The 27,361-nt window shown below is 37.0% G+C and overlaps 1 protein-coding gene across 3 annotated transcripts in view; it reads right to left on the bottom strand.

Moving 5' to 3' along the window:
• The window catches only part of LOC140756445 (guanine nucleotide-binding protein G(s) subunit alpha), a 40,935-nt gene extending 13,642 nt beyond the window's left edge, over positions 1–27,293 (bottom strand). For 2 of the 3 annotated variants that reach the window (XM_073091955.1, XM_073091956.1), the window contains exons 1-2: positions 27,090–27,262; positions 26,538–26,704 (exon numbers count right to left, since the gene is read on the bottom strand). The gene's annotated coding sequence lies outside the window, so the exon portion shown is untranslated. Of the gene's footprint in view, positions 1–26,537; positions 26,705–27,089 lie in introns of all 3 variants that reach the window. The other variant, XM_073091957.1, reaches the window with a different exon arrangement.
• Positions 27,294–27,361: the final 68 nt, after the last annotated feature.

Below are 27,361 nucleotides of genomic sequence, written 5' to 3'. Positions count from 1 at the left end.
GCTAATTTATCCATCTTCTGCTGTCACCAACGCGCATTGCCAAGCGTGGTGACTATACGTTTGTTCTAGGAGAGCCCTAGAGTCAGCAGTGAGTCTCTCACCAACAAGAAGAAGGTTTAAGTATACTCCACCAAGCGTGAGGTTCAAGGCCAAATCCAGGCATGTCTCTTGACTTTTTAAAATAAACAAATTGGTAATTAATTATCACTTGCTATAACAATAAAGAAGAAACATCGCAAGGAAAACTAAACGCTTGAGAGTTCTTTAAAAATATTGTCAAAGGTATGTGAAGTTTACTGATTCATACTTGACTAGCGCCATCAACCGTGGCCACGAGGAGACCCCTGTCCAGACGAGGGTCAATTATGGAAAAGTTCTCTAACCTCCAAAGCATTCTCTAGCGCCAGTTAGCAACACGCCCTAAACGACATTCGACATTACAACCCAGTGCCGTCTTTATTGAAGCGTATTTCATTTGCCGGCGTAATGACGAATGCCTTTGCGTCGGCACGCGCGGCGCAAATGGACATTGCCCATCGCCGACGCAAGCGAACACCCCGTTCGCTTAATTGGTTGTGGTCATCATGAGAGCTCGTTCTTGTATTACTACCTATTACGTCATAGAATTTGAATGTGTTTTAGACCTACCCCCTAGTTTTGTCACAAGTTGTCAACTAACATCGATATTATATATAGTCCGATTCATAATTAGGTGTCCAAAATGTAAACAAAGGTGTTGACCTTCATCATCATCAACCCATTACTGTCCCACTGCTGGGCACGGGTCTCCTCTCAGAATGAGAAGGATTAGGCCATAGTCCACCGCGCTGGCCAAGTGCGTATTGGTAGACTTCACATACCTTTAAGATTTTTTATAAATCTCTCAGGTATGCAGGTTTCCTCACGATGTTTTCCTTCACCGTTTAAGCAAGTGATAATTAATTTCTAATACGCACATAAATTTGAAAATCAGAGGTGCGTGCCTGGGATTTGAACCTCGGACCCCTCGATCGAGAGGCCGCGTTTCTTAACCACTAGGCTATCACTGCTTACCTATTTGTTGTTGACCTATCAAGAGGATACGTTTCAAACTGTAGTTTCTTATTTTTGACAATATTAAAGTAATACAACGATAATAAAATAATTATCTAAATAAATTAAGATCAATTAATATTTTCTAATATTTATATTAACTCAATTTCGTTCCATACAGTAATAATAATAAAAACAAGGTTTATGGTAGGAAATTAAAATGTGATAATGGTAACACAATCGGGATCCAAAACATTTTTTGTGCCGCCATTTTTAAGTTTCGTAGTTGATGTTATTCATTTTCGTGATCGTGGTCGAACTTTAATGTTTTCTCGTTTTCATAGCGCGTTTGTTAACTTGTGTGTAGTTTTTAAATATTTGTTTTTTGTTGAGTTTCTTAAAGTTTTAGTTTCTTGTCAATTTATTAATGTTTACAATACATGTAGTGCTTTTTTGACAATGACATTTCTTTGTTTACATTTTGGACACCTAATTCTGAATCAGACTATAGTTAGTAAGTCAATGTCGCTGTTTTGCAGGTTACCAACAAAATTATTTTAAATATTATATTTTTACATATGATACTATACGATATGTTATGAATTCTTACTATTTGACACTCATATTCTTTCTAATATATTTGTTTTCTTTTATTCGCTTCTTGTGCGTATACACTGAACACGCACTCTTTTTTACGGAATACTCAAAAGAATCACAACTTCTCACATGTGTACATACATACTCGTACACACAAGCTATTATTTTCCAAACCTAACACACGTTCTGAACTCCTCGGAACGCCTCAGAATGCCTACACGTACAGCAGCTACACAGAAATGCAACAAATATGTTAATGGTGCGATTAGGTCGCCGGTTTTAGTCAAAATGCGTTATTTGCGGTCCGTTAGTGTGCGTGTGGGTGACAAAGTTGTAGTAGCGCGTGGTGCCAGAAATAATTTATTGTTAAACAATTTGTAAAGGCACGGCTTTGTATAGTTTATAGATCTTAACTCTGAAGACCCGCGTGGCTGAGCGGTCACGATACGCGCAAAGAGTCCCGGGTTCGATCACCAGGCAAGACATCTGAATAATGAATTTGGATATCTGGTCTGGGTGTCTGTGTATTCGTCTTTGTGTGTGTCCATGGCACCCACGGTATTTGCGGTCCGTTAGTGTGCGTGTGGGTGACAAAGTTGTAAGAGCGAGTGGTACCAGAAATAATTTATTGTTAAACAATTTTGTAGGGGCGCGGCGTCCACGGCTTATACTTCTTAATTTTTTTATATAATACTTTTATAATTTTTCAACCTTTGTTTGTGTTCTTGAAAAAAATTTTTAGGCATATTGAGCAATTTTCGTAAGGTATAATTTTATGGGTTCGCGACATCGATATGATAATGACAAAATATATCTATAGCTACAGGATTAATGTTATTTTTTATGCATATAAAATTTGGTGAAAATTGGTAAAGCCGTTTCGGAGGAGTACGGTAACTAACATTGTGACACGAGAATTTTATATATAAGATAAGAGTAGCAGACGAGCATGTAGTCCTCCTGATGGTAAGTGGCTATTGCCGCCGAAGGACATCAATAATCAACCCCAAGTAGGATTGGTGGCGGTGTTGCCGCCGAAGGCGAACAGAGGATTCTACCACCATAACTTGACTGTGATGACCCGCGTGGCAGAGCGGTCACCATGCCGGTGTGACACGCATAGAGTTCCGGGTTCCTTCCCCGGCAAGATATCTGAATGATAAATTTGGATATCTTTTCTGGGTCTGGGTGTTTGTAAATTCGTCTTTGTGTGTATCCATAGCACCCAGGACACGGATTCCTAGCGAGGCTGTCTGTGTGTGTGTGCGTGCGTGTGTGTGTGTGTGTGTGTGTGTGTGTGTGTTGAAAGTGTCTATTATTTTAACGCCACAAAGTTAAGCGGCGTTATTTGATGTGTGGTCGCTAATGGCTAACGGTGGTGCTAGTGTCCTGTCAATAGACACTTCGCCAAGTGATGTGGACAATAGCAATAATCGGAATAACACTGAGGTAATCTGTATTCAACAGTGGCGGATAAATAAAAAAATAATGATTTGACTAATTCATGATTTCAAGTAAACTGAAGTTTGGGCTTTAGAGCGTAAAGGCCTAATACAAGACAAGACCACAATCAAAAACCGCTCCCGCTTCCGCTCGCCACCATCCGCGTAACATTAAACGGATCCTCAGATGACGTTTAGTCACACACGAGCGTCGAAAGTATCGAGCGGCCGCAATAAGGTTAATCGATGCCCCTCCTTTAGGAGACATACTTTTCCGAGGAGTTCTTAGTCCTCAGGGATAGCAGCGCATATGTAGCCGACTGAGGTAGGTATATGTAATACTATTTGGGGTTGATGATATATGTCCACGGGCGGCAGTAGCCACTTACCATAAGGTGGACTGCATGCTCGTCTGCTAATCCTATATTATAAAAAAAACGCAAAAGACGAATCGTTTCTTTCTAAAGGCCTCACTCAATACAACCAAACGTTTGATAACAAAAATCGCTCCCGCTTCCGCTCACCACCATCCGCGTAACATTAAACGGATCCTCAGATGACGTTTAGCGACACACGAGCGTCGAAAGTATATACAGGCGGCCACAATAAGGTTAATCGATGTCCAGCCGTCAGCCAGCCTGTATGTTTCCTAACTAAAATTCCATTACCTTCATCGAATACCATGGAGCACTATGTGCCCATCAGCTATAAAACTTTAACTATAGTTTAGAGAGTTCAAGCGCCATAAAACTTTAACTATAGTCTGACTAACTTTTCTGTGCGGTTTTCGAAAACAACTAACTCCTATTCAGTAATGTTATTTAATATCACCTTCTCGGGCGATTTTTCAATTTCCCCAGGTAAAGAGTTTTTTTTAGTTTTTATATGAATGTAATAAATTACCACCTTAAACAATTATAAATTGACTGTTTAAAATTTAATTTGAATAATAAGAAGACAATTATGTATTAATTAAAATTTTGCATACCTCTAAGAGGTGTAATATAGAGGACAATTTTGAGGATATAACAACTGTATACCTATATTAAGCAAAATAAATGATTTGATTTGAAAATAGAACTTATTACTTATTTCTTATTTGTCAATTAAATAATTCAGTTAATTAATATTTTTAACATTATTATTATTATATATTATAGATTCGTCTTAGGAAGTTTTTATAGCCTACGAAATTAATAGAAAAAAAATTAAAAAGGATATAAAACCCTCCGGAGGGTCGAAACTCATACTTTGAAAAACGCTGCCCTAGTTAACTATCAGTAAATGATGTGACAAAGAAGTAAAATGCATTGATTTGTTTCATGATGACAAATATATCATACGGGTTGATAATAATTTTAGGTTTCAGACTATATATCGAAGTTTAAGCGAACAAAATCAAGTTTAAGGAAAAATCATCCACATGTCGGCGGGGCCATCTTGCACAACGCTTCCAAGAACAGACATACATCCAATGCATACACCATTCACCTTTAAAACCAGCCGCGTTATGGACGAGGCAATCTAAAATTAAAATCTTCAATTACCACAATTGGTGAAAATCGTCATATTAACAAAGTACCTGTATTAAAAATATGGGTACTCAAAATATGATCCTTATCCTTACTAATATTATAAATCCGAAAGTAACTCTGTCTCTCTGTCTGTCTGTCTGTCTGGTTGTCTCTTCTTCACGCCTAAACCACTGAATCGATTTTAATGAAATTTTGTACAAAGATCGTCTGAGACCCGAGAAAAGACATAGAATAGTTTTTATCCCGGAAATCCCACGGGAACTGGCGATCTAAGATCGATTAATTGAAGAATCGATCGTTTGGACCAAAAAAGTCGATTATTTTAATCGATATTAGTAAGGATTAACGTAAACTATGCATTTGATCAAGTGATGATCTTTAGCAAAGGTGTTTTCCATGAGCCCACGAAGGTTCCAGAGTTGGTACGACCAATTTTCGCCAGATGGTGCCGTTCCAATGAAGGTGCGAATTTTCAGTTTTATGTATGTTAGTATGTCATATTACTTTCTTTTAAACGCGGGCGAAGCCGCGGACAAAAACTAATATTTTATAATATTGAAATAGTGTATGCGGTTCACCTGATAAGTTGTCACTGTCGCCCACGGACACCTGTAACCAACTGAAGCAAATCACAGATGATTTTCCACTCCTGAGGGATAAGTGGATCGTCATGGAGTTTGTCTATGGCTTTTGAAGGTGGTAAAACCCTTTGTGGTTCGACTCCGGCGGCACCACCGCCACACCTATTTCTACCTAATAACAGCAGTGTTAGGCGCTGCTGTGTTCCGTTTTGAAGGGTGTGGTAAGGGAGACAGACTTTTCCGAGGCGTTCCATCTTAGTCCTCAGGGGTAGCGGCGCATCTGTGGCCGACCTCGGGTAGGAATATCTGATTCTGTCTGGGGTTGATTACAGATGTCCATGGGCGGCAGTAGCCACTTACCATCAGGTGGACTGCATGCATAGGCCTTAGTACCCTGCATTGTACAGCCCAAATCACTGTAGACACTTCACCCGTGCCCAGCAGTGGGACTGCGGTTTCAGGAGATTGTCACCATGTCATTTACAATCAGATTCTCAGAAGCAGTTTACACAGTAAACAGCGCGCACCAGGCGACCGGTTGGCGGTGTTTATTTTGACTATTGTTACCATTGCACACCGCGGTACCGCCGTACGCTGAACGTGCAGTGTTTAATGAGACCTCTAACATATTCCACGAAACTATGAATCAGAGATTTGTTCTTATACATATACCTATTTCGTATAAAAATGGATCTCATTGAAGCTGGTATAGTTCGCGCCAAACTGCTAGTCCACTCTGAAGTTGTTGCGAGCAGGTGTAGTCATACAATTAACTATGGCGACGCGATTCATTTCTATATTCAGAGCGGATTAGCAGTTGTACGCGGACTATAGATCTGTGTAGTTCGACTCCGGCGGCACCACCGCCACACCTATTTGTGCCTTATATCAGTAGTGTTAAGCGCTGCTGTGTTCTGATTTGAAAGGTGTGATAAGGGACAATCTTCACGTAAATGTTTCCAAGACAATCATTTAACATTGTCTCGTCTGGTTACTTCCATACAAAACAAGAACAGAGACAGGAATAGAGTCGTCACGCGCATCATACAGATTCAGAAGAAAAGTATTGAAGTCGGCCCGAAGATTTTAACATGACAAAGCGCGAAGCGTTAACTGATTTAAATTCCGACTTGCCCAGACGTGTGGACAATAGTTCGCTGTCACTAGGCACTCTATGCGATAAGGATTTAATACAGGACATTATATTTTGATAAAAAATCGAAAAATATATATGGCTAAGGTATGCTAAAAAAAAGGTAGGTTATTTATAATTCAGTCACTGGACAGGACCAAATAAATAAAAAAGGAAAAGTATAAATGATTAAAATGCATATACATTTGTTTACTATATTACCTATGTACATGTGGAAATTATATACATGTTTTACGGGGTAATCCATTAATTAATCACATTACGCAGAATTCATAGAAATATATTCTGTAAAAAATTGAAATAAACTTTTTTCTAAATAAACTTTTTTTATATATTGCTTTATTTAAAAGCGTTTATATTCATATCTTTATTACTTTCACAATATCTCTCCTAGGATACTATCGACAAATAGGTAAGTCACATGAAAACAAGTGGGTGTAAATATCAGTGTTCTTTGAGCGGTATTAATTTGGTATTTTATTTTCTCGAGTGAAATAATATCAATAACTAGCTGACCCGGCAAACGTTGTGTTGCCATATAAATAAAAAAATGTTAAGGGTGAACAACCCTTATCACTTACGGATATGAAAAATAGATAGTAGCCGACTCTCAGACCTACTGAATATGCATATAAAATTTGGTGAAAATCGGTATAGCCGTTTCGGAGGACCACGGTAACTAACATTGTGACACGAGAATTTTATATATAAGATAATATCTATTAAGATATTCTATAATTGAATTATCAATTCAATTCAGTTTATTTGCAAGAACATAGTGGTGTACCTATATGGGTCTCAAAATTATCGCATTTCCTTATGTTCTACCCATTCGGTTGTGCAAAATCAGGTATTTATAGGAAATTATAGTATTTATAATTAGCTTTTATATGATTGCAATAGTGTTCACTACACTATAGCCCTCACAATTTAATAGGTCCATTTTGACACATGCCATCCTAATGTCATTAATGTCTTAAACTAACTTTTTAGTAGGCAGTTTACGACCACGTGATGGCTAGAGCTTGCGGCCTCAAAGAATTTAAAAGAAACCATAATCGATTAACTTTCAAATAATCGAAACTTAGAATTACCAATAACTAAATTTATCCCTTTTTCATCAAAACAACAATAAAATACTCAAGACTTTGTTTCTTAGTGAATTATAAAACGAAAAAAAAAATTGCTTTATTTATTCTTCTAAACATGATTAAATTTTTAAATTACAGTAGAATTTATTTTCTTTTCCTCTTTTTATTAAATAATTAGATGATTTAGAAAAATATTAAATAAATATTCTGTTTACAAAATATTAAGTAATCTATACACGATGTAGGGCTGTAATCGAATTGTCGTAAAAATTGGTTTCTTTGGTTATCGATTTGTATGGCACATGCTTAGAGCCTAGCGATGGTATGTGTCAAAATGGGCCTATTAAATTGTAACGACTGTAAGTGTTGAAAAACTAAGGACTGCACTCGACATTATATATTTACGTAAAACACTAAACTATAATGAACACTGAACACAAAATACTGTCACAAATGCAAAAATGAACTTCTCCAAGGACTGTCCCGCGCCACAAAAACCTCACGGTGTCACTAACTCTAACGAAAGTGTAATGACAATAATACGGTCTGAATTCTTTATGGCCTTGTATGGTTAACGGTGGCCACTCTCACCCGTGTGCTACATGTTGTCTTACACGGCACCGCAATTGGAATGCCTTGTTTTAAGTTTCCAAAAATAAATAATTGAATTTCTTTTGCCGTGTTCGCAAGTTTGGTATTTCCCGCATACACAAAACCTCTACAAATGTTTGGCTAGATTTAGCTATGCTACAGGTGCTTGAAAAACCTACACAAACCAAATCAAACATTCTGTCCACACGCTTGAATTTGTGAGGGTTTGGCACGCGTACGAGTATGTGGCTTTACATTTTGAACGTGTCCAAAAGTAAACTGCTTTTCATGTTCATGTTATGGTATTTTAAGATTGGAGTAGCAATTTCGAGTACCAAAACCTGTATAATTCAGGGTGGTACTACCGTCACACCTATTCCCAGCGTAAAGCAGTTCTTACGTTTCGTTGGAGGGGTATCAGTGGCGGCTGACGTTCATATGAAGGCACTATCTTGGTCTTCCGGATTCCACGAGACATCTCTGATCGCCTTAAAATAGAAGACCTGTTTTACTTGGACTTGGTTACACATTTCCGTAGGCATCAGTAATCACTAAAAATCAGGTGGACTGTGTGCTTGCTACTCTTTTGAAACTACCACCTTATAAAAAAAGCAAAAAAGTGTACCGTCTTCGCGTAAGCCCTTTTGGATTCATTCCTAGATTAGTAAAGATTACTCACTTCTAATAAAAAAAAATGTAACTAGTTTTGAGAATTGAAATAGTTGCGTAAAAAAGTTTTGCCACGTCTCCGTGCTAAAATGTCCCTAAAATATTTTAAATAATTATTTATTTATTATGTAAATTATTAGTATTAGTTATTTATTCGTAATTTTTCTCTAAAAATGTTTTTCATTTGTCAAGAATTAAAAAAAAATGACTAATCAGCCTTTTGTGGCTTCATTTAATTTCAAGGTATCTTTACTAATCTATAATTCATTCAAATACATAAGTCATTTTACTACCTATAAGTCAAAAAATCCTATCACGTCCAATCACTGGACTTACAACGGTCATTACTCATTACCTCGCTTACAATTAATTCACACCCATTACCGGAACACGGCAGCGCGGAGACCGACCCGGCGGGACGGATCTAATTCCGGCCCAAGTGTTTTGTACCGAATCTAATTACAACAGATCAATTAACGTTCCGAAAATGTACCGAGGGTCAACTGACTGCGTGTCTAATTCGACACTGCTTGTGTTACGGTAACGTTTTTGCTGTGACCGTAAAGCGTGACCTGTGGATAGTTCAAACGACATTTTATGTTATAAGTTATCTTTAAAATACAAGAAATCCTGACAGATTGGTTTTTCTTGAACCGCCACATACGTCCCTGCTCCTAAATAACGCATACAGCATGTGTATAAAAAATATAATTTTATATAAATAAGATTCTCGTGTCACAATGTTAGTTACCATACTCCTCCGAAACGGCTTTACCGATTTTCACTAAATTTTATAATTATGCAATTTCAGTAGGTCCAGAAATCGGCTAATATCTATTTTTCATAGTCCTAAGTGATAAGGGTTGTTCACCCTAAACATTTTTTTATTTACATGGCAACGCAATGTTTGCCGGGTCAGCTAGTTTTATATATAAGATTGTAAGACCTGTAATGACTGTAATATTCATGGCATATAAATGATTAAATGACATTTTTTATAATATAAAAGTAGGAAACTAGCATGCAGTCCAGCAGATTGTAAGTGGCTACTGCCGCCCATGGACTTCTGTGGTCACCATCTCAACCCATTACTGTCCCACTGCTGGGCACGGGTCTCCTCTCATAATGAGAAGGATTATGCCATAGTCCACCGCGCTGGCCAAGTGCGAATTGGCAGTCTTCACATATCTTTGAAAACTTTTTCTTTTTTAACTTTCTCAGGTATGCATATTTCCTCACGATGTTTTCCTTCATCGTTTAGCAAGATAATTAATTTGTAATACGTATACATAACTTTGAAAAATCAGAGGTACGTGCCTGGGATTTGAACCTCGGACCCCTCGATCAAGAGGCCGAGTTTCTTAACCACTAGAGTATCACTGATTCTGTAGTCAACCCCAGATAAAATTAGATTACAGGACTAAGTTTTAACGCCTCGGATAAGTATGTCTCCCTTAGCACTCCTTCCAAAGCGGAACAAAGCAGCGCTTAACTGTCCCATTGTTGAGCAGGCATCTTCTCTCAGAGTCATTAGCATTGAGAGTTGCTAGTGCCGTCCATGGACATCTTTAATCAACCCCAGATAAGAATAGATTCCTATCTGAGCTCGGCCACGGATGCGTTACTACTCCTAAGGATTAAGTTTGAACTCCTCGAAGAAGTTTCTCTCCTCTACCACACCCTTCAAACCAGAAAACAACATCGCTTAGCATTAATGCTATTAGGCAGAAATAGGTGTGGTGGCGGTGCCTCCAGACTCCAGAGTTAAACCAAAAAGTTTTCCAACCAACTTCTTTACTAGTAAATTCAGAGCAGAAAAAAAAATATATCTCAAACAATTCACCAATTACACTTAACGTAATTACACGACAAATAATACTAATTAGAACTGTTTAAACACCCGAAACGTACATTTACGTGTACTTTTTGTCGGAACCCGATCGGCGTGACCGCGTTCCGACAAAATCCTACGCAATTCCGACAAATCACAAAGCTATTCCGACAGTCACAAAGCGAATTCCCATCGCGCGGAGCGACATCTGTCGTGAATATTGTATAACTTGATCCATTACTGTGATCGACGTTTGGTGCATACTAGCTTTTGGCCGCGGCTTCGTCTGCGTCCACATATTGCAGTAGGTAAAACTATTTTTTTAATAATATGGAGTAGCAGACGAGCATGCAGTCCACCTGATGGTAAGTGGCTACTGCCGCCCATGGACATCTGTAATCGACCAGATAGGATTAGACATCCGTAGCGGAGGTTGGCCACAGATGCGCCGCTACCCCTGGGGACTAAGCTGGAACGCCTCGGAAAAGTAAGTCTCCCTAACGACACCCTTCATACCAGAACACAGCAGCGTCTAACACTGCTGTTATTAGGTAGAAATAGGTGTGGCGGTGGTGCCGCCGGAGTCGAACCACTAAGGATTCTACCACCTTCAAAAATAGGCCAAATGGGCTATTATGGCCTTTTCTGAACAGAATTTCAAATGATTCTGAAAGAGAAACTATAGATGGACGTCATTTAAACTTCCATTCCCTATTTTACAAAATTAGAATTTTAAAATAAGATATCGAAGTTTGACAATTCCTACCTATTAGATATTGTCACGTTTTGATCTTCGGATGCCAAAAATCGGATATACGGGAATAACGGGCATATGTTGGAACGCATTAGCCGAATAGTTTTACCGGTCACCTAGTATAAACTAAATGTGGTTATTGGTTAAAGGCTGATCTAATTTGGTCATGAGATACAGTTTCAACCACAGAGGTCAGGTGCTCGGTGACGCAGAAAAATATTTCGTAACGTTACTTCGTCGTACAACCCATTACTGTCCCACTGCTGGGCACCGATTTCCTCTCGAATTGAGAGGCATTTAAGCCTTAGTCCACCGCGCTGGCCAAGTGGGAATTGGTAGACTTCACACACGTTTGAGAATTTATTTTTTTAAACACTTATCGTAAAACAAGTGATAATTAATTTCTAATATGCATTTTATTTTTAAAAAAATCCTTAGGTATGAACCCTGGACCCCTCGATCCAGAGGCAGAGTTTAAACCACTGGGCTGTAACTACTATGACTTAAAAAATTATCATCTATTTTATTGAGTACAAGATTTTGATTTGGTTTGAGCTTTTAATCAAAAGTCGAAATCCTTCAGGTTCCGTCCAATATTTTTAATCCTTGGAACATCCCTACCTCAACAAAAAGAGGTTCTCAAACTTTTCCGTACAGCATACTCAGATCAAAGTACATACAAAGGATTGGCGTTTCAAAGCCACGTTTTAATCCGAACCGCAGGCCTGGTTAGCGAATTTGCGTTGTTTTATTGGAGTTGGGCCTCGTCGGACACACGGGCAAATATTCAGGATGAACACGCTGCGTTTAATATGTATGATAAAGAAGCTTTGCCCCGCGGTTGCACTCGTGTTTAAGTGTAAAATGCTCGGAAGATTTGCACATTTTTGAAGGTGGTAGAACGCTTTGTTTCGGCTCGGGCGTCACCACCGCCACGTCTAGTTCTACCCAGTGCCTATAAACAGTTTTATAAAGCGCTGATGTGTTCTGGTTTTGCAGGATGTGGTCAGGGAGACATACTTTTCCGAGGTGTTCTAACTTAGTCCTCAGAAGTAGCGGCGCATCTGTGGTCGACCTCAGGTATGAATATCTAATCCTATCTGGGGTTGATTACAGTTGTCCATGGGCGGCAGTAGCAACTTACTCACGTGGACTGCGTTGTCGTCTGCTACTTCTATATTATAAAAAAAAAACATTCGGTTTTTAATATATTTATATTTTGCATTTTGTACAAGCGTCGCCCAGCGGTTTACAACTTATTACCACTTCATCTCTCAATTAGGGTTGCCACCCATTATAATAAAGTATTGTACGTCATTTCAGGTAATTGTAGTCTATACTTTATAACCATAGATTAGTAAAGATACTTCGCCGCCTTGAAATTGAATAAAGCCACAAACGGTTTATTTTAATAAGTTATTTTTTTTAAATTCTTGACAAATAAAAACATTTTTAGAGAAAATTTAAGAAAAAATAACTAATGCGTCATTTATGTAATAAATAAATAATTATTTCAAATATTTTAGGGACATTTTAGCACGGAGACGTGGCAAAACATTTTTACGCAATCATTTCAATTCTCAATACTGGGTAGATTTTCTTGTTAGTTGTAGTAAAGATTACTCACTCAGTAATCTTTACTAATCTATGTTTATAACAATAAAGTACACGAGAACACTTTACTTCGCATGATCTGATTTAAAAGTTTAGTGGTATTTTTTTTAAACGATATTTATCGATTGGTGCTGAATCGATGTCGTCACTCGCCAGCACGTCATCCCCTACCTTAAATATATTAATCGAGAAAAACTAGCTGACCCGGCAAACGTTGTGTTGCCATATAAATAAAAAAAAATGTTACGGGTGAACAACCCTTATCACTTAGGGGTATGAAAAATAGATAGTAGCCGATTCTCAGACCTACTGAAAATGCATGTAAAATTTGGTGAAAATCGGTAAAACCCTTTCGGAGTAGTACGGTAACTAACATTGTGACACGAGAATTTTAAATATAAGATAAGCAATATACTTTATCTGTAAAAAAGGTGGCAACCCTACTCTCAATGTCCGGTCTATCACTGCTATAAAGTAATACCTTATTTTTAGTCCGAGTTGAATACAAGCCAGTTTTAAAAACACAGATCTTATTTTAAGTATACCCAGCTAGGTAATTTTAGCGTTTAATTACCGAGAGTAATTACTAGTTCTATTTTTAACGGCAGGACGCCGTTCTCACGCTGTCTTTGTGTTCGTTTTTGTGAGGAAATCGAAGAGTTCCAATTCTGTTGGAGGATGAATGCATTTTCTGAAGGGACTAAGCGGGTAGAAAGTTTAATGGTTTAAATCATTTGTGGTACGACTGGCAATGATAGCCTTGTGGTTAAAAAACTCGTGCTCTCGGTCGAGGGGTCCGGGGTTCAAATCCCACGCACCTCTGATTTTTCAAAGCTATGTGCGTATTAGAAATTAATTATCACTTGCTAAACGGTGAAGGAAAACATCGTCTAGTGGTTAAGAAACTCGTGCTCTCGGTCGAGGGGTCCGAGGTTCAAATCCCAGGCACACACCTCTGATTTTTCAAAGTTATTTGCGTATTAGAAATTAATTATCACTTGCTAAACGGCGAAGGAAAACATCGTAAGGAAACCCGCATACCTGAGAGATTTACATAAAAAAATAATCTCAAAGGCATGTGAAGTCTACCAATACGCATTTGGCCAGCTCGGTGGACTATGGCCTAATCCTTCTCATTATGAGAGGAGACCCAGCGCATCATCATGCAGCGCTACCCCCTAGCATTAAGCTAGAATGCCTCTGAAAATGATGTCTCCCTTACCACACCCTTCAAAACGGAACACAGTAGCGCCTAACACTGCTGTTATTAGGCAGAAATAGGTGTGGCGGTGGTGCCGCCGGAGTCGAACCACAAAGGGTTCTACCACCTTGAAACATTTGGTACATTTACATTTGGTAACCCCGTTGTTAAACAATTAATGGAATGTGTATTTAAGTATATTTTACATGAAACTTATAAGGGTACATGGGAACACAGTTGCGTGTAAAACATTATTGTTAAAAATAAATTCTTAATATAATAATATGTGTATCATGTATTTATATGTGTATCATGTGTTACATCACTGCGGTAATTGCAGAGCCCTTATCAGGATCGTAAATACCTATTTATCGCTTTACAGTTATATGGCAATATGTGTTATTTATAAGTTTATCTGAAAGGTTGTACTTCCTGTTCAAACGTCTTCAAAGTTAGGATAAAAACTACTTCGCAAGAATCCGCTGGTTACATGGTTAGAATGGTTACATGGTTATTTTATACCATGTAATATGTATAAAATATTCACCATATACCACCCTCCCTTGCGGGCAAGATACGTGCACACGTAAACAATAAAATATATACAAAACAATCACATACATACATTACAAATTAATAATCATTTGCTTAAACGGCGAAGGAAAGCACGCCCGAGTTAAAATAAAAATTCTCAAGGATGTTTGAAGTCTACCAATTCGCACTTGGCCAGAGCGTAGGACTATCTCCTAAACCCGTACTCTGATAGGAGACCCGTGTCCAGCAGTGGGACAGTAATGGTTGACGACGGTCGCCTTTTGAACACAGGAATCAATAATCAACAACCCATTACTGTCCCACTGCTGGGTACGGGTCTCCATAATGAGAAGGATTAGCCCATAGTCCACCGCGCCGGCCAAGTGCGTATTGGTAGACTTCACATACCTTTGAGATTTTTTTTTTATATAAATCTCTCAGGTATTCACGATTTCCTCACGATGTTTTAGTAAGTGATAATTAATTTGTAATACGCACATAACTTTGAAAATTAGAGGTGCGTGCCTGGGAACCTCGGACCCCTCGATCGAGAGGCCGAGTTTTTTAACCACTAGGCTATCACTGCTTTGACACAGGAAGCACCACTAATATAAAAAGTAACTGTGACAATGATGCCCGTAATTAATCTTAACCAATTATTGCCTACTAAAGTACAAAATATGACAATTATTGCCTAGTAATTTTTTTTATAATATAGGAGTAGCAGACGAGCATACAGTCCACCTGATGGTAAGTGGCCACTGCCGCCCATGGACATCTGTAATCAACCCCAGATAGGATTAGATATTCCCACCTGAGGTCGGCCACAGATGCGCCGCTACCCCTGAGTACTAAAGCTGGAACGCCTCGGAAAAGTCTGTCTCCCTTACCACACCCTTCAAACCGGAACACAGCAGCGCCTAACACTGCTGTTATTAGGTAGGTAGTAGGTAATAGGTGTGGCGGTGGTGTCGCCGGAGTCGAATCACAAAGGGTTCTACCACCTTCATCGTAATATTCCAACTTCAGTAGGCCAAAATTTGTTGAAAATTTGTTTTTTACTAACAGGCAAACATTATAAGTTTTTGGAAATATCAAACAATTTTTTGCAAATATTTACAGTTCTTTTGATTGGCAACCAAATGACAATATAAAGTGACAATCAGTTAGTCCCAAATATTTAAAACTACACTATAATTACTCAAAAATGCCAATTAAAATATAATATCCGACCAGTCAGTCATAAATTATTTTTATTATCATTATTACCATTTCGACAATATACATGTACAATTTAATTTTTTTTCCGAGAAATAATAATAAAGAAACTATTAAATTAATATTCCCATTATCACCGAATAAATATTTTATAATTATATTTCATCGAAGGTATAAAATATAAACGGGGTAATTAAATATGTGAATCATTCGGTCTATTTATATTTATTATGTGTAAATATATATAAAAATTAGAGATGCGCCGAATAGTGGTTTCACCGAATAACCGAATACCGAATAATATTCGGTTAAACCTTTACCGAACCGAATATTCGGCCGAATTATTCGGTTTACCATTCCTTTATTGTCAATTTGACAGTTATGTGTGTTCATTAATACTTTAAAATGTTGATTTGAAATTTAAAAATAAATACTGATTTAAGGTTTAAAAATAATGTTGACTATATTAATTTTAGATTAATTAATAAATTTGTTGCCTTGAGGTATCAAAATAAATGTTGATTTGAAGTTTAATAACATTATTTTATTAGCTTTATTCAACACATTCTTCATAGGATTTGAGTTTGACTTATAATATAACATAAATCTTAGGTACATAAAAGTTTTGGTTTTAGTCCTGTACCATGTCGTGTACACAAGAAAATAGAAATACTCGAACCGAACATATTCGGCACCAAAACCGAATAATTCGGCCGAATACAAATAGCAAAAAAGATGCCGAATACGCCGAAAACCAAACGAATAGTCGGCGCATCTAATACAAATTAAGTATCAGTTTGTAAAGTCATAGTATCGGTATTTTACTTAATGCAAATTAAACTAAGGTGTTTATAGTATGTAAAAGGTAATTTTACCTAAGAGAAAAAAAAAACATACTTATTTTTTGTATATTTATCTCCGAAACACCCGTTCCGATTTTGACAAAATTTTCATCGACAGTTGATGTGTAAGTAATACTTAGGCTCCTTTTATTTTAGGAAACTTATTCGAATTCCGTGTAAAAAGTCATGAAATGTACTAATAATTTAAGTTTTTAAAATAAGGGAAACCGCGGGGCATAGTTTGTATATAATATAATAATCGTTCTTTCAATAATACTTTGTCGGTTTCTCCGCGTGCCACGCTAACTACTAAACCGATTTTAATAAAACTTGTACATATTTCAAAGCTTACGTCGCAGACTATGTATTCTTTTCATAAGAATAAAGTAGGAAACGAACATGCAGTTCACCAAATGGCAAACGCTTACTCCTGCTCATGGACATCTGTAAGCAACTCCACATAGAACAGGGGCTTCTACCTGAAGCCCGAGACGCAAGAACTGCTTCACGGTAGAAAAGTGTGACGGTGGTACCTCCTTGGTAGAACCATACTGTTTCTACCACCAAATATTTCATGGGTCATAGTTTCATGAATTCTGTTTTATTTTCTGTATCCTAAGGATATATAGCAGAGTTGTAGACTAGATAGATTCAATACAAGTTAATAATAGCGTATATAAATAACACTATCGGTTCAATCAATAAACTGTTGCTTTATTAAGACCTGATCCTCGTTATGCGTTCACTCACACGAAGGATTTTGTGACAAATGTACCATAAAATTGTATGGGACGATTTTGTTGACACCTTTTATGTACCACTGCTGGGCACAGGGAGATACAGATAGGTACATTTATCACTGTCCCTGTAGTCCCGGGACTAGAACAGGACTACGGAATGCCCTGCCTGTCGTAAAAGGCGATTAAAAGGGGGCTTCCGGGGTTACGGGCGGTAAGAGTGGAAGCTCGAACCGTCCAGCAAGCGACCCCGGGAAGGACGGTATGTGTGGTCGCATTCCGTCGTTATCACAAGATGTTTGGGAGAAGCGTAAACTAATCCAGGAAGAGCCTGATAGGGGCAACGCGTTTGGAGAAGGCCAGTTGATTTCCGCCGGTGATCCCGGAGTTCTCCACCAAGCGCTGAGGACGGCCATAACGATGAAGAAAAACATCGTAAGGAAATATAGACACCGAGTTCTTAAAGGAGACGCCAGGAGTTAGGTGCAGTAATGGTTGATTAATTAAAGTAGATAATAAAAAGTACTATATAATGTACTTTGATACAAATATTTGTTTCTATTTGTACTTGTTAGAAATTTCTTTAACTTTTCTTTTGTAGCATCTACGTGTGAGTTACATTTAACCCTTAGTAGGGCGTAGTACATTATACCCCGTAAGGTACGGTACACATAACACAGCGTTTCACGGGTTACCACCCTCTTGCAGGGCTAGGTAGGTCAGTGATCACTGAATACATGACAAGGGTACTTTTGTCATTATTTTCAACCTTTGGTTATAATAAAAATAATATGTATGTAAGTTTCAAATCTTGCATTGATTGATTGATTGACACGATTAGTGACGTCATACTAAATCCAATATGGCGGACTATTTTTTATGAACTCCAATTATATAGGAAAGATTTGCCTGCGAATATAGTATTCTTCTATCGTATTTAAAATAACGTTGCTAAATGTTGTTCTTATTTTTTTTAATATAAAATTTTAACGCACGCACATAACTTCAAAATATCAGACATAGGATGTCAACATCGAATCCCTAACGTAAAACCAAAAGTTCCTACCACACTTTCACGAAGGTTTCTACCACCTTCACGCGGAACCCAAACACTATAAATAACGCACACCCGAAACACGTTTATGAATATATTATGTGATTCACGCTGATTGCAGACAGACAGACGAGATAGCATTCAGTCTGAGGATGGGTGGTTTATTTTTGTTTGAGGAAAAATATGCCCAAAATCTTTATAAAACGTAGTGGCCACGTGCTTGGTAAATAAATATAAACAATGTTTCACACACAAGTGTAACAACACTCAGAACCACATATACCTAGATATTACTTTAGAGGCAAGATCCAGGAGACATGTACAAAAACACCGAAGCCATGGACATGTGTACCTCAGAGGACTAAGCTGGAACGCCTCGGTAAAGTATGTCTTTCTTACCACACCCTTCAAACGTCACCACAGCAGCGCTTAACACTGCTGTTATTAGGCAGAAATAGGTGTGGCGGTGGTGCCACCGGAGTCGAGCCACGAAGAGTTACTACTATCGTATAAACATAAACGCTATCTACACTCACAGCCCCACACTAGGTTTCCCTGTATCGTGGGTGCCATGGGCACACACATAGACAAATTCACAAACACCCAGACCTAGAAACAGAAACCTAAATTCATCGTTTAGATATCTGTCTGGCCAGGGATCGAACCCGGGACCCTTTGCGCGTCAGACCGGTATGGTGACCGCTCCGCCATGCGGGTCGTCAATATATTTAGTTCCACTATTCCACTATGACATACAAGTAATTTCCTATGAAACTGACATCTTACACAATAATTAGTAAATGCGCCGAACATATTACATCAGTTGATAACAAAACGGTTAATTCTTAAACCAAATATAGTAACCAATTGTAAATTACTTATCGCTACTCTAGATCTACGAGGAACTTTAGTTGTTCGAGCGTTTCAGTATGTGTTCTGAGAGTTCTAAAAAACAGTTCTCAAGGGTGTGTAGTCAGGCGCAGACGCAGGGGGGCTCACAGAGCTCATAACTTATGACCTTGGTCAGTAATTTTTCCTGGGGAAACCCTGCATGGATGCCTCACTGCGGCGGGGTAGCGGAGAGGATATGCCGGACTTTACAATAACGCGTTAAAAAAAGTGGACTAATTTAACCAAACTTCCCGTGTGACCCCAAAAATCGTATGCTCCGATCGCGCCTGAGTGTCGTCTACCAAACCGATACGCACTTGGTTATGCAGTGGACTATGGCCTAAAATCACACTCTGGGAGTAGACCCATGCTCAGCAGTGGGACAGTGATGGGTTGACGATATACTATCGATAAGTACTTGTATAATGCACCGAAACTATTCTATTTCTTTCACAGTTCCCACTCATAACTCTGAGAGGAGACACATGCTCGGTAGTGGGACAGTGATGGGTTGACGACGTACTATCGTTAAGTAAGTATAGTCCCCGCCAAACCGCTAGTCCGCTTTGAAGTTGTTGCGAGCAGGTGTAGTCATACAATTTGCTATGGCGACGCCATTCATTTCTATATTTGGAGCGGACTAGCAGTTTGGCAGACTATACTTGTATACTGTACCGAAGCCATTATATTTACCTCTCACTCATAACTCTGAGAGGAGACTCGTGTCCAGCAGTGGGACAGTGTCGGGCTGACGACGTACTTTCGATAAGTATTTTGTACCGCAGCAATTCTATCCTCTCCTCATCCCTCTCATTCTCTACAATGAGTGAGCAAGAAGCATATACACAAAAGCCGCGTTGTCCGATCGCATTTTTATTTTAACATCTTCATATATTATTAATCGCATAGAGACATTAAGAAGTGTACTAAAAATAGTCGTCGCATACATTTTAATACACGATTCGTGTGGTGAATGAAGTGTAAACATTGTGATAACAGAAGGACATATACGTCGGGACTCGGTACATCCCTAGAGTATTCGATTGTGTGCTACATACTGGGAACAAGCCTATGAATGAATTTTCAAAACAAAAAATAGCTTGAGTGAAAGCTGAACATATATTTGGGTAAATAAAAAAAAATGTGATAGCCAAGGGTCTAAAACGCAGCCTTTCAAACGAGGGGTCCAGAGGTTCAAATACCAGATAAGCATATCTAAATTTTCAGAGTTTTGTGCGTATTAAAATGGTGAAGGTAAACATCGTGAGAAACCTTATGCTGGCTTGAGAGATCTTAAAAAGAAAGGTTTTAAAGGTATGTGCAGTCTAAAAATTCGCACTTGGCCAGCGCGATGGACTATGGCCTAATAATCCTTTTCATTCTGAGAGGAGAGCCGTGCTCAGCAGTGGGACAGTAATGGGATGAGATGATGATGATGTAGACAAAAATAAAATATTTTTAGAATGATTTCAAATTTTACCCGACAATCCAAAGAAAAGACGTTATCTATTCGTCGCATACATATATAGTTTAGCATAAAATAGTTTTCATCCATTAAATAGATGGGTGAAGTCTCTAATTTAGATCTTAGATCGTGATCACGTCAGGAGAAGTATGAGTTTTTACAAAAATGACTGCTTTTGTATTTGTTAACCTATTTCCCATACATTTTCAATCAGTTCTCATTTCGCTAGGGGCGCTGATTGGAAATGTATGGGCAAATACATATACAAATAGAAAAACAGTCATTTTTGAAAAACGTAAAAACTCATTCTAAGGGTACAGAACTCTAAATAGATTCGACGTTAATACCGCCGCGGTCTTATCATGAAGAACTCTACCATCGTTTCATTCGTAAATGCTCTAATAACTACATTCTTAATATTTTTCAAACACGAAAATAGATGACAGTGATAATTTCAATTGTCAAAACTGGTTACATTTCCTTGTTAGGAGTAAGTAATCTTTACTAATCTATGACTGTTCCAATAACTCTGCCATCTCTCTCTGAATTATAGTTCTGATATTCCGCACAACTCCGTTTTATATATACTTCCTTAAACTTTAATTGTTTTTTCAAGTAAAATTGTGTCGTCAATTGATTATATATTTCTTTTCTACATTTTGCCTTGTCATTGTGTAATTTTCCCACACTTTTTTGGTTTTCCCATTCAGGCTGTATTTCATTTAAGATGGAAATAATAACATTTCGAAAAGAATCTACAGCTTAGCGACTTATAACTTAAAATTGACAGAGGATTCATAGAAATTGAAGGATTAAAATACACCTCTAAGAAATGGCCCCACGGGTGTCCTAGATAACGCTTTCAAAGTTTTTTAGTCATCTAGCATATTGCTAAGACTCCGCTGTCTATCCATCTGTCACAGTTATTATCAGTTATATTCAGGATGTGTTTAGTATGTCCACTCAGAAGCCAAAAATCTGTAATTTCGTCCGAAGTTTCGGTTATTTCGCTTTTAAGAAAATCGGACGGAAAAACATGACGAAAAATGGTATCTGTCATTTCACAGCTAAATAAAGCCAACTCTTCGTGCTTACTCTCGTCTCCGAAATTGAATTCGACAGTTCTTTCATTGGATCGTCAAGTTTCACCAAAGCGAGATAGCGAAGAACGAAATATTACGAGCACATTTTGAAAAAAATACAACACACACACCCTGTATCATTGCCTCATAGGATAGTGTGACTTATACGGATCGAACTCTGAGATCTAATGAAAGACGCCAAATTAAAGTATTTTACTTTAGTTAGCGATTTTTTTTCATTCAAAGAAAATGTAATATCGCTATTTTTTATTGTTTCGGAATTGGCCACGCATACTTCAACAATACACCATGTATAACACTATTCAGACTTCAAGATTACTTATAAGACAACAGTGTTTTCTAATAAATTAAATTCCAATCAATTCATGTGAATCATTAGATATAATTATAAAGAAAATGAAAAGAAAAATACTGCCTAAAATACAGCCTTTGCCACTCACAAAACCAGCCTGTTCTTAAAAATATATTAATAGAATTAAGTGCTAAAATAAATGTGCTTTGCCTCCAGTCATCTCAAAATAACCATGTCATTGATGATAACAGATGAACATAAACAGTTTATTTTTAGATACTCAGGTCTACAAACGTATTTGCTATTTGTTAGAATAATATATGCAAGTTTCGAATTTCTATTTGAATATCTATATAAATAGGCAAAGAGAGTAAAACTGACCATTTTTAGCAGACGGTGGATGGTAATGTTTTTTGATTCTGTCTCATTCTCTGACATGCCCTAAAGTCCAAATAGCTTGGTTTTAACATATAATGAGGCATTGTTGAGTTTGTCTCTATATTATAGGAGTGACATAGTCTGCATTACTTCCCTTTTGCGAACTGGTGGTAGTTTTACTGACATTCAAAAAGTGCTCTGTAAAGAACCTATTTTGAATAAAAAAAAATTGATTTTATTTGATTTGATTTTTAATTTACCTACTTATTTCTCCTCATTATGAGAGGAAACCCATACCCAGTAGTGAGACAGTAATGGGTTGATGATGACTTATTTTTAAGGAGTCAGTTATAAAAATAAATGTGAATCATTATTATCATATGACGACCCGCGTGGCGGAGCGGTCACCATGCCAGTCTGACGCGCAGAGGGTCCCGGGTTTGATCCCCGGCCAAGACAGATTTCTAAATGATGAATTTAGATTTCTGTTTCTGGGTCTGGGTGTTTGTGTATTTGTCTCTGTGTATGTCCATAGCACCCACGATACAGGGAATCCTAGTGTGGGGCTGTGAGTGTAGAAAGCGTTTTTTTTAATGGGTGTGTTGATGATAATTCCCACTTCTGGACATTAGATCTCCCTTAGAATGAACAGCTTAAATATTATGGTAAGTTTAAGCTTAAGCATACCATTTACCATAATACTAGTGAATAATTTTTGAAAATTCAAACATCCATTATTGATAGTAAATGTATCCAATATTTGTCTACCAAACATCCCAATTAACCATGCTAGTACACAAATATTGTCAAATGTTTATCAATTATCGGCATATTTTTAATCATGTTAAATCAGGTGATATTTTTTTTTTTTTTTTATAATATAGGAGTAGCAGACGAGCATGCAGTCCACCTGATGGTAAGTGGCTCCTGCCGCCCATGGACATCTGTAAACAACCCCAGATAGGATAGATATTCCTACCTGAGGTCGGCCACAGATGCGCCGCTACCCCTGAGGACTAAGATGGAACGCCTCGGAAAAGTCTGTCTCCCTTACCACACCCTTCAAAACGGAACACAGCAGCGCCTAACACTGCTGTTATTAGGCAGAAATAGGTGTGTTAATTATTTCAAGTAGGTACAATTTTTAAATAGGACATGAATGAATGGGTCTTGCATCCTATATTTTAATTAGAATTTATTGTTATAATGGTAAAGTACTTTTATAATGAAGATCTTCACACCTTTGGGTGGACATAAAATATACTCAGGTTACTGAACCATTCATATATAAAGTTCTATACATAACAAAGTATTTTTTTTCCCTATGACATTTGAAATGCAACAAGTAGTATTATTATAAAAATGAGGTGGATAAGATGCAGTAATTTCTTAAAATATTTAATCTGCGATGATTATTTATGGACATATTATTATGACTAGCAGATTGAATATTGAAAATTGTGGAGTGGATAAAAAAAAATGATGTTCAAGGTGTTTTTATGTGAGAAGCCTGGTAAACATATGAAAAACAGGTAATAAATTTTCTAATTTCACATAAATTCATAATTTTCATTTTTGATCTTGAAAGTAGTGCTGTCTAAACTATATACAGCAAATCTACTTTATATAGCTAACTACTGATAGATCATCCCACCCAGAAAACATTACCTAAATTATTCAAGCAATTGAGGAGAATGATTACACACACACACAACACACACACCAGACACACTTCAAAATTGTATTTATGGCAAATTTATTTATTATAGGCAAAAATGTAATTAATTTTTTGCAATTAAGTAAATAGATGAATAAACTTATTAATTACAATAAAATTGTGAGACCCAAACAATCCATTAAGTTTGACTTATTGTGGAAATAATAATATTTGAATAATTATAATATTATATTTATTGAAGATGAAATATCCTTATGGATAAGCCCAAAACAGTTTGAGGAAGATTTCTTAGGATAATATCAGCTGTTATATACATTTGCTATTATTTTTGTAAAAAGGGCTGGGTAGGTTACGCAGAAAGAGTTGATAAGGCAGATCAGAAGTAGTCCCTGTGACATTCCAACTTACTCATATAACATTCTAAATTAGTTCTTAGCTATAGCAACATATTTGTTATCAATCTTATGTGGAATTCCAACTCAATTTTCCAATTTTTTACTTAAATATAAAATAAGAAGGCAGTTTAAAGAATGATATTTCTTTTATAACTATTCATTAAATAACTATATTTTTATGTTTCAAGTACTTGTAGTTTTATGCACTTACTAATACATTTAAATTTTTAATATGTAAAAGAAGGATTATTAAAATTATGGAGTCTTTACATATAGATCATAAAGGTTTAGAAATAGCATTATGCACTGGTTAAAAATGTCATTATGCACTGGTTAAAAATGTGTTATACCCTATAGTTAAGCTAGCCAGATATTTAGCAGACACCTACCTATTGTTTTACCTGTTTTAAGTCAATCACGGTTGCTTAATTACAACATATTAACAATATTGTTTATTATTTTATTTTTGGTGCAGGTAAAAGTAAATATAAATTTCAGTATCATTAAGACTTTCGAAAATCAACTATTATTTTTGATATATTTTGCAGTTTAAATAAATATATAAAGCAATTACAAATATTACTGTGTTAGCTACTTTTCGTTTTATGTGTACTAGATCTGTTGAGCATGACAATTGTGGGAAGAGGCCAATGCCCAGCAGTGGGATTTAAAAACCCATTAAAACCACCCATATAAATTATGTAATTTTTATCACACAACACAGCACACTGCACACTTTTATTGGGTTTACGTATGTATATATATAGTACATATAAAATGTATTAATTGCAGGTAGATGAAGTATATTCGAAACTAGAATACAGTGAACCCAGTCCATATGACTTATAATAGCTAAGATTTTTTGGCAAATAATTATACATATACACTAAGTAGGTACACATATTAAAAGACTTAGAAAATTATGCTTATTTGTTATTTATGGTACCTATAGTAATTATTCCAATAAGATTATATATTATGTTGTAATGAAATCTACTTAACTATGACTTATAGGGGCTAAGATTTTTTGGCAAATAATTATCTCCATGTTCACATATTATACATAGATGTGATTTTTAAATAAAGATAATATAGCAATATTAATGTTGTTGTTGGCAAAATATTGCAATAAAAGTATAGCAGCCTGTTTTTTTTGTGTAAAAGGTGTGTGAAATTAACCAACTTGTGGTATGCTTATGTAAAAAGTGTGTGAAGTGAACCAGGATGTAATTTGTTTGTGTTTAATATGCTGGATCAGCCAGTAATTTGTCTGTAAGTGTGTGAAATAAAACAGATTGCAATTTGCCTCTGGATAAAATGTATCAGGAGTGTATTAACTCATAACTTGTATAAGTAAAATGTGTGTCAAATAAACAAAACTACAATATTCCCTATATAATATATGATATATGTACACATTTTCTTATGCAAAAGATGTGTGAAACTGCAATTTATATGCAAACTATCAGTTAGGAATACATCACTTCTGAACTTGTGTGAATAAAAGCTGTGTGAAGTGTACAAACTACAATTTGTTTGAATAAAAGGTATTCAATGTTCACAAAACTGCAATTCCTCTGTATAAAATGTGTAACAAGTGTATCAGTTTGGTTTAGCCTGTGTAATATGTGTGTGAAATGTACTAAATTACAATCTGACTGTGTAAAATGTTTAAGAATTCTATCAATCCACAATATGTGTTTGATACAGGCCAAAAATGAAAATTACGATCTTAATTTCATCCTAGTTGTGTGTTTGTGTTCCACTCTTATGGCCATAGTATACATGAGAATTCTAGCATGAAAATCGAGTGTACACATCTTGGTATGTTGTGTGGTATTAAAATGGAGGGTACTCACCAGCAGGTGGGTGTTGTGTTATCCACGGTGTCCTGATTGGCCTGCGAAGGAGACTCAGCTCCCCGCGCGCCACCCGCCACTGACGATGCCGTGGTGCACCACTCACTGTGCCCGCATCCTCACACAACCACTTATTACCTCCACCATACAGACACTTGCATTGCAACCTGAAACCACCACTTACACTCAATAACTTCACTTTACGAGAACACTGCCCTGTCAAGATTTCGTGATGACAAATGACAACTAAAATGTTACGATTGTGGATTGACCGCGGCTCGGCGACCGTCTGCCGACCCTCCCCCGATCACGCCCAAGGTCCATACACGATATATCCACGAAAAATGGCAACCAGCGAATATAATGATTCGAGTCATCCGACAAATGTAACATGGGATTCTGTAATATTTATAAACTTTCACGGGTTAATTATAGACCAGACGCTACTATTAACGTTTGAACATAAGTAAAAGATGAGAAAATAATATTTATAAATAGCTTCAGATTATTTTGATACAAATCTAAATCCGTCGAACATCACTGAATACACACCCCCAATTCGGGTGGTTCGGATCCTCTTCTTTCAGTCTATAACGAATTTAACATACGAAATTTAGCACGGTTTAGTTATTAAGACTAGAATTATATGACCTACACCCTGATAACTACAAAGACATTTTTGTAGCAATGACAGCGATCCGTATCGGCTTCACAGAACCTATAGAAAAAATCAACATGTCGCCTACTGTGTTAATACAAGGTGTTTTATCGTTGCAACTTCAGCTGAATAGCAGCAAAAGGGGCGTGGCCAATTTTTAGCTATT

Source organism: Epargyreus clarus, unplaced genomic scaffold (assembly GCF_041222505.1).
Source record: "Epargyreus clarus isolate Ecla_fem2 unplaced genomic scaffold, WU_Ecla_fem_2.2 ptg000035l, whole genome shotgun sequence".
NCBI lineage: Eukaryota > Metazoa > Arthropoda > Insecta > Lepidoptera > Hesperiidae > Epargyreus > Epargyreus clarus.
This window is presented reverse-complemented; position numbering and strand designations above follow the sequence as displayed.